The sequence below is a fragment of the Macaca nemestrina genome, chromosome 4 (genome assembly GCF_043159975.1).
Source record: "Macaca nemestrina isolate mMacNem1 chromosome 4, mMacNem.hap1, whole genome shotgun sequence".
Taxonomy (NCBI): Eukaryota; Metazoa; Chordata; class Mammalia; order Primates; family Cercopithecidae; genus Macaca; species Macaca nemestrina.
Window position 1 is genome coordinate 80,616,283 of NC_092128.1, and position 14,886 is coordinate 80,631,168.

General features: G+C 34.4%; 1 long non-coding RNA gene across 1 annotated transcript in view; it reads right to left on the minus strand.

Annotated features, from left to right (window-relative positions):
* Positions 1–666: 666 nt before the first annotated feature.
* Positions 667–14,886, minus strand: part of LOC105475583 (uncharacterized) — a 29,292-nt gene continuing 15,072 nt past the window's right edge. The window contains exon 3 of the long non-coding RNA XR_983477.2: positions 667–1,008. This is a non-coding gene — a long non-coding RNA (uncharacterized lncRNA). The remainder of the gene's footprint in view (positions 1,009–14,886) is intronic.

Here is a 14,886-nt window from a genome sequence, read left to right on the forward strand (position 1 = left end):
AACATCAACTTGCCTTCCAAGTCCTTTAATAACTTGTCTGTACCTCTCCCTCCACAATAGAAGGAACAGAGGCACCCTCCGCCTTGGAAGACCACTCCCTCCCTGGGAGTCTTCAGATCCCATCAATCTTCTCCAAAATCTGAATCTATTAATGACCCCTCCTCATTGGTCTTCAGCTGTGTTTTCTGTGTACAACTGCCAACCTTGGATTCAACTGCTCTCTCTCAACCATATCTGCCCAGTGGCATTTTAAACATGTCCTACACTTTGTCCATTTTCAAAAATACTTTAAAAGAAAAGAATAAAAAGTTCTCCCTCTATCCAATGTTCCCATCTTACCCAGTTACTGCCATATTTATTTTTCTTCTTCTCTGTTGTAAAAACAGTTGTGTATATTCACGATTTTTCCTTTCTTGCCTATCACTCATTCTCCAACCCACTTCTGCCTGGCTGCTGCTGCTACCACCCTGAGTTCATTTAACACCTGTCAGTCCTTGCACTACATGCTTCCCCTCTCAGCGGTGTTTGTTACTGTCCATACATTCATTCATTTACTCATCATTATTTATTGATTCCTGGAGGGTATACTATGTGCCAGGCCTTAAACTAGATATAGGGGCTACTGCAGTGAACACCATAACTTAAGGAGGAAAGGAGACAGATAATAGAAAATAAGTAAGTAGTATTTTAGATTAAAAAAGAAAAAAAAAAAAGCAAAGCAGAGAATTAAAGAGTTGCCTGTGGTGAGTTTGCAATGTGAAATCTGTATTTGAAAAGAATGTTAAGAAAGGGCTTCACTGCCATAATTTTAATGCTCAAAATCAGAGATTGCTGAACATTCTCTTTGGTACCACCACATATTCCTTGTTCTTCTCTTAACTCTGTCATATGTTTTCTCCTTTCTTGCAGGCTTTTTCTTTTTCCGATATATAAATGTTGGAATGCTTTAAAAAATGGTGCTTTGCTTTCTTTTCTTCTCTTTGTAAAATTCCCCTCTTGATACTTTATCTGCAAATAGGGTATCAATGGTCATCAATATAGGTATCTCTAGTTAAAACCTATTCTTTGCATTAATTACTTGCATATCAAACAGTCAATTTGAGTCACATTTTGGATATCTCAAAGATACCTTATACTCATTATGTCCAAAAATTTACTCTTGATTTTCTACAAGAAAAATGGTCTTCCTTTTAGTGTTCTCCAGCTTACTGAATGGCACTAACTTTCCTTAGATTTTCCCAGCCAAAAAATTTGATAGTTATCATCAATAATTCATTCTTTTATCATACTATATCCCATCAATCACCAGATTTTTTTAAGTTAACATCTTAACAATATCTCCATTCTTCTCTTTTCTAATCAAAGAAACTATACTCTCCCATTGGAATAATGAAATATTGTTCAAATACTTCCTTTCTTTAAAAAGTCATTTACATTATAGTCAGGTTAATTATAGATTTCATCCTATGTTTTAAAATTTTCTTTTGGACATATACAATTTTAACTGGTCAATTAAATTTTTTTCTTTTCTTTTTTTTTTCTTTTTTTTTTTTTTTTTTTTTTTTTTTGAGATGGAGTTTTGCTCTTATTGCCCAGGCTAGAGTGCAGTGGTGCAATCTCGGCTCACTGCAACCTCCACCTTTGGGTTTCAAGCAATTCTGCCTCAGCCTCCCAAGTAGCTGGGATTACAGGAATCCACCACCATGTCCAGCTATTTTTTTGTATTTTTAGTAGAGACGAGGTTTCACCATGTTGGTCAGGCTAGGCTCGAACTGTTGACCTCGTGATCCACCCGCCTCAATCTCCCAAAGTGCTGAGATTACAGACGTGAGCCACCCCACCCAGACCTAAATATTTTAAAATTTTAAAAATTTAAAAATATCTTAATAGCCTCCATGCTCTTTTGACAAAATTCTAAATGCCTAATATGGAATACAAAGCATACTATCTGATTACTATAGCCTCTCTGGCCACACCAGCCACAATTGCCTTTTCCTTGTTCTGTGTTCTAGACAAGCTAACTTTCTTTTAGTTCCTCAGATGATGTGCTCCTACAGTAGGGCTTTTGAACATGCTGTCCTGTTCCTTATACTGGAATTTCATCTTCAACTTCTTTACTTAGCTAATCCGTATTTACCCTCTATATTTCATTCCAAAGGAGAATTATTCACATTAGCCACAACCTACCAGAATGCACTGGATTCTATGTTCCATGCTTCTGCAGACCATATACTTTTCTTTTACAAATGTCATTACAGTTGTTACTTTTCATGTATAAGAGCTATTGTTTATCCAATGTTTATTTTCTCAACTCAACTATAAATTCATTAAGGACTGAAACTGCTGAAACTGTTTTGATTTTGTTTTACTGATGTGCCATTATGTATTTGTTGGATGTATATATGGGTAAAAGAGTAAAGTAATAAACACATTTATATTTTTGCTTTTGTCTTTGTCACAATACAGTTTTTAGCAATGTTTGGCTGATGTTTGAAGATGTTTTTCCACTTTGTAAACATTCTTTTTGATAAATTACACAACCTTACTAAATATTAATTTTGTAATCAGCAATTTGAGGGTAATTATCATTCCTACCCTATAAGTTAAGATGAATGTAAATTCATCTTTGTAAAGAACATAAAATAGGTCATTGCACATAGTAAGTTCTCAATAAATAACCTTGTTATTTTTATCTTCTCTAAATTGCCTAAAACAATAACTTAACTCCAAATTTTCACTTGTATTCTTCATTGAGTAGTTTACTCTCTATAAAAAGCATAGTTCGCTAGAGATTAGAATAATGTTTGAACTGTAGGCATTATATTGAACTGCCATTAAGTGTAAGTTTTTATTTAAGAGTTTTAATTACTTCTTATACATAAAGGGTTGAGAGGTTCCTACAATTTGTCCTTACCAAGCGGTGTTTTCCCCTCTAGGGAAATCAATCAATTAATTACTTACTCTCCAGTAATGGAATCAGCCTTTAGCAGATCCCTGACCTGAAAAACACTCATCTGAAATAAATAAATAAGAAAGACTACGGCACCAGTAAATATCATGTTGCCACCTTCACCAAAATTTCCTTAGGATAGCAAAGAAAATAAAACAGAAATGAGAACTCTATCCTCTAAGACACCTATAATCTCAAATGGCAATATTCAAGGAAGGGCTGCCAAATTCAATAAAAGTAATGTTGCATTTAGACAGATGTTGAGAGAGAACACTAGCAGAACACTGTTTTCCAAATGTAGGTGTCATGCTCAGGGACAGAAGCCCAACACGTTATTTTAGAATGACAGAAAAAGAGTACATGGGATATTGGTAGAATCTTTCCTGGGTCAAGTTTGTTCTAAATAATAAGCCAAGATAAAGGCAAAAGAATTAACAAGAAACTGCATACTTTTGCATGGTTTTCAGAATGTAGTCTCTTGGTGAAGAAGTGAGAAGGACAAACATTATTCACTGTGAATAACTCTATGGCTGTCAATCTGTTCATCGAAGGAAGTAAAGATTAGACAATACACAGAGAAAAATTTCTGTTATTAAAAACTGTATTGTAAGCAAGGGAGAATTGCTGCTGCTGTGACAATCATGTGTGTCCTCAACTGCCTAGTAATTTATTTCAAAGGCCTTATCCAGTCTTTGGACCATAAATGCTAAGGAGTTTACATAAAAGTACTATAAGAAAAAGAAAAAGAACAGAAAGAGAAGATGAAAATAGAAAAAGAAAGTGACAGATTAAAAATCCTCACTAGAAAAATTTGCCATCAGCCAGACAAAAATTGTAATCAAAATTATCATGAATTTAAGAAATGAAATTATCAAAAATTATTATTCAAATATTTTTAAATAATCATGAAACTATTATTCAAAATTATTATGACGAATTGTAACACTAAGTTAAAAATTTATAAAGTCTGGGATTTGTATTTCAGAGGTAAAATTTAAAGAATATATGAGAGATTATGAAAGGATATTACACCCAAGGTGTCAAAATTTGAGTTGGCAGGGCCAGAAGATAAAAATAATGGGAAAATTAAAATAAAGATCATAATTTGAACTGTACAAGGGAAAGTAATCATTGATGAAACTATGATGGTAAACATTGATAATCTGCAGGTGAATTAACTAAAGCAAAATCAAATGGAAAATAGCGTAAAATTAAAATAATATTTAGAAAGAAAATGACAGATATTAAAATCAGATAATGGAAATCAATAAAATGATAGTGTCACTGAAGAAAGTACTGAACAGAAAGAATAGGGAGATACATGGATGATAAAAAGGCAGATGATAGACGTTAGATGAGTATAAAACATATTTAAGTAAACTATCTCAAGAAAATTTTTTCAGAAATATAAAACAACTTAAAACTGTATGTGGACTGGACACAGTGTTGAAATTAAAGTGGGAAAATGAACAGTAATACCAAAATTATTCAATATTGAAAGAAATTTTTGAAAAAGAATGTCTATTCCATTTCCCCCCTTCTTTGAGACAGGGTCTTCCTCTGTTGCCCAGGCTGCACTGCAGTGATGTGAACACAGCTCCCTTCAGCCTTGACCACCTGGGCTCAAGAGATCCTCCTACCTCAGTCTCCCAAGTAGCTGGGACCACAAGTGCACACCACCATGCCCAACTAATTTCTTTATTTTTTTTAATAGAGATGAGGTCTTGCCATGTTGCCCAGGCTGCTCTTGAACTCTTGTGCTCAAGTAATCCTTCTGTCTCAGCCTCCCAAAGTGCTGGAATTATAGGCATGAGCCAACCTGCCTGACCCAAATAATTTTAAACATAGTTAAATTCTCATTCTAGTAAAAAAGAAGCAAACATTTTCTTAACACACTATAATTTATAAAAGAGTTTCCAAGAACTTTTCTTGAAGAAATTTCTATAACAAAATCTTTCGGCAAGCAAAAGATAAATTAATAAATTAAAGAAAAGATACAGACCATAAACATTGAGCTGTCATTATCACATATAATGTATTTGTTTTATACCCTGAAAATGTAGAAGTAGCATAACGACTAAATTTTGAAATGAATGAAAGAGAGAAACGGAGTAACACGCATCGATCGATTTTGATAACTTAATCTTTCATAGCAAGGGTTCAAAAGATGATATTTATACCTGATAAATTGAATAATACAGATATAACTAAGTACACAGGTACCAGGTCAATATTAAGAAAAACAATGTAATCAGTTAACAGTTGGTGGCAGAGAGAAGGGAAAGGAAGTTGAAATGCACACATTTTTATTGCCCTTATTTTGTAATTAGAGAATATAGTGCATTGAGTTAAAATATTGTCACAAGTGTGAAACATTGTATAAAAGTACTCTGCAGTGCTGCTTCTAATTACAAATGGACATCAGGCATCAAAGGAGGGTGATTTCCTGAGAAATGGAAAGACAAAAAGGTGAGTCCTATGATCGCACAAAGTTTCTACCTTGAAAAAGTTTCCAGGTCATAGTGCAGGGATGGGGAAACCATGTGAAGCATGTAAGATTCCTCTGAGGCAAGGAGACAAAGCTGGGAAAGCAAGGAAGCTATTGTTCACAGGAGTAGCAGAAAGGAGAGAACTACACAGGGAGAAAACTCCAGAATCCTAAAACAAGAGAATCAGTATTACTCAATTTGTCTAAAAGAAGACAAAATTTTAAAACGAGAAAAATAGGAACAAAAAACAGATGAGACAAATAGAAGCAAATAAGATGACAGATGTAAGTCAAACGATATAAGTGATTACATTTAATAAAAAATGTTTTCAGTGTCCCCAAAAAGCAGAATATCAGATGATTTTAGAACTGTTTCTCCTCAGGTATTCTGCAGAGTACCAATCAGAACAAGCCTATGAGAAAACTAACTGAGGCTGGGGACAGGATCTTGCTGAAGGATTAACACCATGTGACACACGGGATTGGAAATAGTGCTTGTGTCACTTTAATGGTCAGATTTTAAAACCTCTTAATTCATGGGAAAATGGGTAGTTTTCTCAGAAGTGTTTTGCCTAATGAACAAAATTAGGAGTACAAAAAGTGAAAAATAAAAAAGGAAAAAAAATCAATCAATGGAAACGGATCCAAATGGACACAGATGTTAGAAATTACAATCAATAACATTAAAACATTTATTTAAACTGCACTGTATGTGTTCAAAAAGATAAGTATAGACATGGAAAATATTAAAAAGACCCAAATCAATCTTCTGGGGATAAAACAATACCTGAAATGAAAAATACACTGCATGGGCTTAAAGGTCAATTAGAATTTGCAAAAGAAAGAAAAAAAAAAAAAAAAAACCTTGTGACCCTGAAGACTTAACAATGAAAACTATCCACAATGGAACATGAAGTGATAAAATTCAACATCAGTAATTTGTGGAACAAATTACTAATATATGTGTAATCAGAGTTCAATAAATCAGCAGGAAGGACCAGAAACATTTTTCAAGGTATAATTATTAAAATTTTTCTGAATTTGGTGAAACTGTAAATGATCCAAGATTCCAAGACAAAGAACTATAAATAAAACTATACCTATGCACATAGTAATCAAGTTTCTCAAAACAAGTGATCAAGTGACACTCTTGTAAGCATTTAGAAAAGACACACTGTATACAGAGGAACTTAAATAATGATCACAGCAGATTTCTCATGGAAAATGATGCAATTGAGAAGACAGTGAAGCAATCTCTTTAAAATAATTTTTAAAAACTGTTAACCTATATTTCTACTCTCGGCAAAATAATATTTCAAAACTGTTGGTGAAATAAAAAAAATTCAGAAATATGTATGCTGAAGGGATTTATCACCAGCATACTCACACTTCAAAAAATGAATGCTAAAAATGTTTACACAGAAAATGATATCACGTGGTAATGAGCGGTGACAACATCCTGGTGGCCCTCACTTGCTATCAGAGCCTCTTCATCCTCGGCATCTGCTCAGGCCATTCTTAAGGAGCCCTTCAGCCCACCGCTGCACTGTGGGAGCCCCTCTCTGGGCTGGACCAGGCCCTCCCTGTGCTTGCAGGGAGGTGTGGAGGGAGAAGCGAGTGGGGAACCAGAGCTGCGTACAGTGCTGGCAGGCCAGCGCGAGTTCTGGGTGGGCGTGGGCTCAGCCAGCCCTGAACTCTGAGCAGCTAGCCGGCGCCCCTGGCCCCAGGCAGTGAGGGGTTTAACACCCGGGCTGGCAGCTGCAGAGGTTCCCCAACACTGCAGGCCCACCTGCACCGTGCTTGAACTCTGGCCGGGCCTCAGCGGCCTCCCTGCAGGGCAGGGCTCAGGACCTGCAGCCCGCCATGCCCAAGCCCCCACACAGCCCAAGCCTCCCCGACGAGTGCCCCACCCTCTCACTCCCTGGCACCCAGTCCCATCAACCACCCAAGGGCTGAGGAGGGTGGGTGCACGGTGTGGGACTGGTGGGCAGCTCCACCTATGCCCCATGTGGGATCTACTAGGTGAAGCAAGTTGGGCTCCTGAGTCTAGTGGGGACTTGGAAAACCTTTATGTCTAGCTAAGGGATTGTAAATACACCAATCAGCACTCTGTGTCTAGATCAAGGTTTGTAAACACACCAATCAGCACCCTGTGTCTAGCTCAAGGTTTGTAAATGCGCCAGTCAGTGCTCTGTATCTAACCAATCCTGGGGACTTGGAGAACTTTTCTGTCTAGCACTCTGTGTCTGGCTAAAGGATTGTAAGTGCACCAATCAGCACCCTGTCAAAACTGACCAATCAGCTCTCTGTAAAATGAACCAATCAGCAGGATGTGGGTGGGGCCAGATAAGGGAATAAAAGCAGGTTGCCCGGCGCCAGCCTACAGCAATCCAGTGAGGTCACCCTCCACAATCTGGAAGCTTTGTTTTTTTCGCTGTAAGCAATAAATCTTGCTGCTGCTCACTCTTTGTGTCCATGCCACCTTAAGAGCTGTAACACTCACCACGAAAGTCTGCAGCTACACTCCTGAAGTCAGTGAGACCACAAACCCACCAGAAGGAAGAAACTGTGGACACATATGAACATCTGAAGGAACAAACTCCAGACACGCCATCTTTAAGAACTGTAACACTCACCCTGAGGGTCTGTGGCTTCATTCTGGAAGTCAGCGAGACCATGAACCCACCAATTCTGGACACAGTAATAAAGATCTACACACACACACACACAAAATGAGCACCAGAAATGGCAAACACATTGGTGTATTTATGTATACTTATGTATGTTTTTTATTTTAATTTCTTTAAAAATTGTTAACAGGCTGGGTGCAATGGCTCATGTCTATAATCCTGGTAATTTGGGAGTCCGAGGCCTGTAGATTACTTGAGCCCAGGAGTCAAGACCAGCTTGGGGAACATGGCAAGACCCCATCTCTACAAAAAAAAAAAAAAAAAAAAATTGCCAGGTGTAAAGTAACCACTAAAATGACAAAACAAAGAACTATAGCATATAAGTAAAATATAGACATAAAGTGGAATTATAAAGTTTACTCACTTTATTGAAAAGACAAAATAAAAAAGAGAATGATAGGAACAAAGAACAGATAACAAACATTCACCAAAATATATTCTGGGCCACAAAGCACACCTTAGTAAATTTAAAAATATATAAATTATAAAATATCTGTTCATATACAACAATAGAATTCAATTAGAAATCAATAACAGTAGATTAAAAGTCCCAAAATACTTGGAGAGTACACAACACACTTCTAAATAATATATGAGTCAAAGAAAAACTCTCAAGAGAAATATAAAATTATGTTGAACTAAGTAAAATACAAATACAACTTATTAAAATGTGGATTCAGCAAAAATTGTGAGTAGAATGAAATTTATATCATAGAATGCATATACTAAAACATGAAAGGAATAAAATCAGTCATCTAAGTCTTCCCTTAAGCAACTAGAAAAAGGAGAACAAATTACGTCTAAAGTTACCGGGAAAAAAAAAAAAAAAAAAAGTAACAAAACTTAGGGCAAAAATCAATAAAATTGGAAACAGAAAATTAACAGTGAAAAATCAATGAAACCAAAAGCTGGTACTTTAAGAAGTAAATAAATTGATGAACTTCTAGTCCGACTAACAGAAAAAGAAAGAAAAAAAGACACAGAATAGTAATATCACTAATGAAAAGGGGACCATCACCACTTATTCAGTGAACATTAAAAGAATAATGAAGAAGTATGAAAAACTGTATGCTCACCTATTTGCTATCTTAGATGAAATAAACAAATTTACTGAAAGATACAATCTAACCACACTCACACAAGGAGAAATAGACAAATAGACCACCTGAATAGGTCTAAATATATTAAAGAAAGTGAATCGATTTCAAATAACCTTCCAAAGGGGATAACACCAGGCCTAGAAGATTTCCCTCTTAAATTCTACTAAACATTTAGGAAGAAATTATTCCAATTCTACACAATCTGTTCCAGGAAAGCAGAGGGAAGACTTCTTAGTTCATTTTGAGGCTAGTATTATCCTAATACCAAAACCAGGCAAAGACGTTAAAAGAAAGAAAAATTACAGACCAATATCTTTCTTGAAAATAAATGTAAGTATCCTCAACAAAATATTAATAAATCCAACCTAATAATATAGTAAAAAATTATAATCACAGCTTAGTTGGATTTATTCCAGGTATTCAAAGCTAGATCAACAATTCGTCAATGAATGTAATTAATCACATCAATAAGATAAAGTACAAAAGTAATATGGTAATATCAATAGATGTAGAAAAAGATTTGACATTTTTTACAACAATCATTAGCAAAGTAGGAATAAAGAGAAACTCCTGCAACTTAATGAGAAAATCTGAAAAAAATATATATTTAATGTTGAGAAATAGATACCTTATCAAGAACAAAGTAGAGATGACCCTGTTTCCACTCTTATTCAACATCTTACTGAAAGTTTCAGTTTATGCAGTAAGACAAGAGAAGGAAAGGAGAAAAAAAAATACAGATTGGAAAAGGAAGAAATAAAACTGTTTTTGCCTGTAGATGACATGATTGTCTACATAGAAATGTCCAAAGACTACAACAGCAATCCGGGAACTAGTAATCAATTATAGCAAAGTTACAAATTACAAGGTAACATAGAAAAGTCAATTGTGTTCTTGTATGTCAGCAACAAACAACTGAAATTTGAATTAAACTACACTGCTATTTATGTTAACCCACAAAGAAAGAAATATGTATAATCTTATAAAATATGTACAAGATTTACATGAGAAAAAACTACAAAGCTCTCATGAAAGCAAAAAAAATAAATAAATAAATGGAGATATATTTCTGTACATAGATACAAATACTCAATTTGTTATGATGTTAGTTCTTCCCAATATGGTCTACAGATTTGATACAATTCCAACAAATATCTCATTGAATTATTTTGTTGATATCAAAAACTGACTCTAAAGTTTACATAGAAAAGCAACGGACTCACAATAGCCAACACAATACTGAAGGAGAACAAAATCAGGGGCTGATATCATCGAACTTTAGGTTTTATTATGAAGCTACAGTAATCAAAACAATGTAGTATTGTTGAGAGAATAGACAAATAGAGAGCCCAGAAATTGATTCTTACAAAGATGATCAACTGATGAAAGGTGCAAAGTCGAGTTACTTAGGCACAATTTCTTAAAAAGACTAAGTAACTGGACAACCACATGCAATAAAATTAACCTAGACATACACTTTAAATCTTTTAACAAAAATAATTAAAAGAGATCATAGAATTTAAGACAGAAAACTGGAAAGCTTCTAAAATATGGCTTAGGAAAAAATCTAGGTGACCTTGTGTTTGGCAACGACTTTCTATATACAATACCAAAATCACAATAATCACAATTCATGAAAAAAAAAATAAGCTAGACTTTATTAAAATTAAAGATTCCTACTCTGTAAGAGAATTGTTAAGAGAACACAGAGACAAGACATCAACTGGGAGAAAACATTTGCAAAAGATATTTCTGATCATGGCTATTCTCCAAAATACACAAAGAACTCTCAAATATATATATTCACTATATATAGATGGTAAATAAGCACATGAAATAATGATCAAATATCATATTTCCTTAGGGAATTACAAATTAAAACAATGAGATACTATTACATACGTATCAGAATGGCTAAAATCCAAAACACAAATACCAAATGAGAGCAATTATGTGGGTCAAAGCACCCTTTTCATTGCTGGTGTGACTGGACAGTGATATAGCCACTTTGGACATTAGTTGTCTGTTCAGTTTTTTGTTTGTTTCTGGCTTTTTGTTTTTGGGGGGTTTTTTTTGAGACAGAGTCTCACTCTGTCACCAGGCTGGAGTGCAGTGGCACAATCTCCACTCACTGCAAGCTCCGCCTCCCGGGTTCAAGCGATTCTTCTTCCTCAGACTCCCAAGTAGCTGGGACTACAGGCACCCGCCACCACGCCCAGCTAACTTTTGTATTTTTAGTAGAGACAGGGTTACCCTATATTGGCCAGACTGGTCTCAAATTCCTGACCTCGTGATCCACCCGCCTTGGCCTCCCAAAGTACTGGGATTACAGGCATGAGCCACCCACCACCCACTGTACCTGGCCGAGTTTTTATCAAAGCCAAAAATAGCCTTGCCAAATAATTTAGCAGTTGTACCACTAATAACTTACAGAAGTAAGTTGAAAACTATGTCCACACAAGTACCTGCAAATAAATGTTTATAGTAACTTTGTTAATAATTGCCAAACTATGGAAGCAACCAAGATGTCCTTCAATAGGTAAATATATAAGTAAACTCTGATTCATCCATACAATGAAATATTACTCTGCAAAAAAAAAAAAAAAGAAAGAAAGAAAAGAAATCAGCTATCAAGCCAAAAAAAAAAAAAAATGTGGAGGAAACTTAAATATATATTTTTAAGTGAAAGAGGCCAATCTGGAAAAAACTATATACTGTATGATTTCAACTTTATGACAGTCTGGAAAAGGCAAAACTATATAGAGAGTAAGCAGCTCAATGTTTGTCAGGGGAATTAAAGGAAAGATAAAAGGATAAATAAATTGGTGGAACACAGGGAATTTTCAGTGCAGTGAAACTAGTCTGTACAAATGTACCCCACTAGTGAAAGATGTTAATAATAGGGCAAACTGTGTGCTGGGGGAGAGCCAGCATATAAGGACTTTCTGTACATATTGCCCAATTTTTTTGTAACAAGAAAACTTCTCCAGAAAACAAGGTATATTTTTAAGAAAGAGAATAATTCATTAGACCAACTAGAATTTACTCCACAAATTCAAAGTGGGGCTTATCATTCAAAACACAATGTAACTGACCATATTAAAAATGTTAATAAAGCATATAATCATTTCAGTAGAAGCAGATAATCTCATCTACAAAATTCAGAATCCATTACTGATTTAAAATAAACACTGAGGAAGTTAGAAAGCATCCTCAATTTGATAAACAGCATATATGAAAAACATGCAGATAATATCATACTTAATGTTGAAATACTGAATAATTTCATGCTAAAATCAGGAATAAGACAAGGATGTCTGCTTTCACCACTGTTCAGCATTTTAGTGGAGGTTCTATTATTTCAAGAAAGAGAAATAAAAGACTTCTCAATCGAAAAGGAACAAATCAGTCTTTTTATTCCCAAATGATATGATCATGTATGTGTAAAATCTAATGGATTCTACTTGAACTAATAAATGAGTTTAACAAGTATTAGGATATAAAATCAATGTAAAACACAAACTATGTTTCTATAGATTAATAAGGAATAAACATTGAAATTTGTGAAATATAATATCAATATAAAAATATGAAAATTTAATGATAAATGTGACAAAAGAGGTACAAGTCCTTTACATTAAAAATCATAAAATATCTCAACAAAAATAAAAGATTTAAGTAAATGGAGAATGTATTATATCCTACCAAGGTCATAGGCCAGAATACTCAATATTGAATAAGATATCAATTATTCTCAAATTATCTATAGTCTACTGGAATCTCAATAAAAATCATATGTCTTTTTATTGAAATTGATAAACAGAGTCTATAATTCATATGGAAATGCAAATTTCATATATTAGCTAACCAGCTTTGAATTAAAAAATAGAGATGGAGAACTAATTCTATCTGATTAAAGACTTATTAAAGCCACAGAAATTAAGACAATGTAGTATTAACATAGACTATTAGACCAATAGAGTGGCATGAAGAGTTCAGAAAGAGATCCTCACATAAATGAACTTATTTTCAACAAAGATGCCAAGACAATTCATTGGGGAAACGTTAGTCTTCCCAACAAATGATACTGAAACAATTCCATATTCATATTTTTTTTAAAAATCTTTGATTCATATCTTGTACTATAAAGATTAACTCAAAATGGATCATAGAGCTAAGTATAAAATCTAAAACTCTCAAATTTCTAGAAGAAAACTTGGGAGCAAATCCTTGTGAACTTATTTTATGGAAATACACTCTGTCAAAAAAAATTGACATGCTGAACTTCAGCAAAACCAAGCACATAACCCATAGCAAGTGTTGGTAAGGATGTGGAGTAGTTGGAGCTCTCAAATAGTTCTGGTGGAAATACTAAATTGGGAAATCACTTAAAAGATTATTTGATGTTTCTTAAGAAGTCAGAGATAGACCTACTATGTGATCCAGTCATTCAAATCTTAGCTAACATAACATATGTCTATAGAAAGAGAATTATGTGAATGTTCATAGAAGCTTTATTTGTAAGAGCCACAAACTGGAAACAGTTCAGATGTCCATTAATAAATGAATGGAAAAAAAACATTGTAATAAAGCTATAACCATAGAATACTTACATCAAAAGAGTAAACTATTGATAATTGCTAGGACATGAATGAATAGCAAAGTAAAAATACTGAGGCAAAGAACACAGGCAAAAAATAGTACATATTGTCTGCTTCAGGTTATATGAAACCCTATACATTTTTATACTAATCTATAGTAACATAAAGCAGAAGAGTGATTGACAAGTGGGAGTAAGAATGCTCAGAGACTTGAAGGGAAAGATTATCAGAGAACAACAGAAAATTTTTTCAGTGATGAATAATTTCATTATCTTGATTGTGACAATAATTTCACAGGTACATACATATGTTAAAACTTATCAAATTTTACCCTTTAAGTAACTTCAGTTAATTGTTAATGTATCTCAACACAGCTGTTTGGTTTCTTTTTAAAGATAGGTAATTTAGATGATAATCAGGATTTAACCAGCTATCCCTTCTCCCAGAGCAAGGGATAAAACTAACAATACATATTTTTAAAATTAATATGAGTGCCTTCATTTAGATATAAACTCAGTTGCACAACTACTTAGTCTTCAAAGCTTTGTTTACAACAAATTTCAAAAAGATAATCCATTTCTATTAGGTGCCTTTTAGACAACTAAGAAAATTTTCTTCAACTCTTACTTTGCTAATACTATATTTTAGATGAAAAATAAATTTTAAATATTATAAAATATCTTTTCAGTATCGGAATCTGTCACCTGGAGTGCAGTGGCGTGACGACGACTCACTGCAGCCCTGACCTCCACAGACTCAAGCAATCCTCTCACCTGAGCTTCTCAAATAGCTTGGACCACAGGTGTGCACCACCACCTCTGGCTAATTTTTTTATTTTTTGTAGAGACAGGTTTTTGCCATGTTACCCAGGCTGGTCTTGAAATTCTGTGCTCAAGCGACCTGCCCACCAGCCTTCTGAAGTGCTGAGCCACCACACGTGGCCATTAACTGCATTTATTTAGTAAATCACATTAATAATTTCCAAATGTTAAAAAGGTAAGATTTTTGCTTGTTTATATAGGGAGAGTCAAGAAAGAAAAGAATAAATTGATAATAA